This window comes from Aplysia californica, unplaced genomic scaffold, assembly GCF_000002075.1.
Source record: "Aplysia californica isolate F4 #8 unplaced genomic scaffold, AplCal3.0 scaffold00535, whole genome shotgun sequence".
Taxonomy (NCBI): Eukaryota; Metazoa; Mollusca; class Gastropoda; order Aplysiida; family Aplysiidae; genus Aplysia; species Aplysia californica.
This window is the reverse complement of record NW_004797805.1, coordinates 25018-27401: the sequence shown is the minus strand read 5'-3', so window position 1 is coordinate 27401 and position 2384 is coordinate 25018. Positions and strand designations below refer to the sequence as shown.

The window sequence follows — 2384 nt, the reverse complement described above, 5'->3', positions numbered from 1 at the left end:
GGGTGAGTGGATGAGTGAGAGTCGAAGACAAAGCCAGAGACATAGAGAGAGAGGGTGGGGGGGGCTGAGAGAGAGAAAAGTGGATATAGAGGCCAATAGAAGAAGGGGCGAGGCAAGGGGAGGGGAGTTCGATAAGCAGACACGGAGCTGAGCAGAGAGAGAAAGAGAGAGAGAGACAGAGAGAGAGAGAGAGAGACAGACAGACAGAAAGAGAGACAGAGACAGAGAGAAAGAAGGAGAGAGAGAGGGAGAAAGAGGGAGGGAGAAAGAGCGATAGAGAGAGAGCAACAAATGGAGAGCGCAATAGAGAGAGAAAGAGAGCGAGAGAGAGCGAGAGAGAGAGAGAGAGAGAGAAGTAGAGAGAGAAAGAGAGGGAGAGAGAGAGAGAGAGAAGTAGAGAGAGAAAGAGAGAGAGAGAGAGGTAAAATGAGATAAATATATAGGGAGAAAGATAAGGAAGATAGTGAAAGAGAGAGAGAGAGAGAGAGAGAGAGTGAGAGAGATAGAGAGAGAGAGAGAAAGAGAGAGAGAGAGAGAAAGCAAGAGAGAGAAAGAGAGGGAGAGACAGAGAGAGAGGGGGGGAGGAGACACACAAAGAGAAAGAGAAAAAGACAATTGTTTGGGGGAAAAAATGATAGAAGCGAATTTGCCTTATAAGGTTTAAGCCTCTTGTTTACACCAACACAGACTGTGTGCAGAACATAAACAGCTCCCTCGCGGTTGTGCGTAATTAACATGAGCATAACACAATCCAGACCCTTGCTGTCTCGATAATATTTTTTTTCTAAAACCTTCCTTCCGCATCCACTGTTTTCTCCAACATTTCTTTCCGCCTCTTTTACACCTTGGCTAACTGAGTCTGTTGTGTAGTAGTTTGGCGATTCGCCCTCGCATGAAGGAGACCCGAATTTGATTCCTGAATGGTGAAAAATGTATACAACATCTCGAGTAGGAGTTGTCAGGCAGAGTCGAAGCCCGTGCTCTAAATGATCTAAATTGTATTCATGCGGGCATAAAAAACACGAAGATTCTACTTTTTATGTCATGGCTTGGAGATGAGTGATAGCTCTTGTTCGTCTTATACTCATCCTTGTCCTTTTCTGTGGACATAATATTAATAACTGTAATCATGTAGAAGTCTATGTAGTCATGTAGAAGTTCATTTTCACTTCTTAGATTTTGCCATATTAAGCTATAGCTTATTCATCTTCATCTGACAGCGGTTTAAACACGATGAAATGTAATCTGTTTGTTTAATCTACGCTAGTATTCAGATTCTCTGGTTGTATCTTTGAATGGTGTCTTAGTGGAGTAGTGAAAGTGTTATTACTTGAGTGTTCAGTTCCTATGCAAGATAAACGGAATTGATATTTAGCTAACAAATATGCCCAGTTTTAGAAGGAAAAAAAAGCGACAAATAAAAAGAATGAAAGTAAAAGCGTTAGGTCCTCATCAACCCAAAGATATTAAAATTACACATCATCTCAATAACTATGCCCGTGACTATCTTTCAACCTGCGATAGCTTAATTGTGCACGCCCACCTTTTACTTTTAGACCAACGAGCCGCCCCTGTCAAAAATTATAGGGGATTTATAGCATACACCAAAAGCATTTAAACGTTTTCATATTTTCCTCAATACCACTCTTTAAGGTACCCCCATGAAACACTATTCACCAGAAGAAATAAATAATTTTCGAGACTCACGCGGATCACGTGGAGACGTCTAGCCAGCCAACTGTGGAATGAAATCTACAAGCATTACACTGAAATGTGTGTGTGTGAGGTGGGGTGGAAGGGGGGGGGGGGGCAAGGTGGTGCCGCTCTCTCAAAATCAGCAATTTGCAGGGATCATTATTTTAAGATTGTAAGCGTAAATCATTTACAACTTGTCCCGATCAAGTATCAAAATAGAGGTTCTTGAATAAGACGTGGCAGAAGTAAATGTGACATTCTATATGCTACTTATGAATTCATCTCACACCCCATGACCTCATTTAGCGTAACCTAACACGCCGTGTTAATCAATTACTCAGTTACTCCCTGACGTCAGCTGTAGAAAGTTCATGAAGATGGATCATTACATGCTTTTGTTGCAACTGAAAGCAGTATACTGTGCAAAAATTATCTTAGGTTAGGACTTGACTGCCCGAGAAAATCATTATGTTTGTTAATTCCTTTACTTTACTTTTCCGATCCAGCGGCCATTTGGGTTCTAGCCCTACGGTCTGTTTAATTCCTTTATAAAACCCTGTATTTTTTATAACAATAACGACGGTATTCGTGATTTTAAAAGCGAGCAAGGAATGAAACTACAAGAAAATACCAAAAAAAAGTATTTAAAAAACAATTAAAATTGAAATTTTTAAAAATAAAATAAATAG

At 40.4% G+C, this 2384-nt stretch overlaps 1 protein-coding gene across 1 annotated transcript in view; it reads left to right on the top strand.

The window, feature by feature from the left end:
* The window catches only part of LOC106012857 (septin-5-like), a gene marked incomplete at its 3' end in the record, with an annotated part of 22362 nt that overhangs the window by 5071 nt on the left and 14907 nt on the right, over positions 1-2384 (top strand).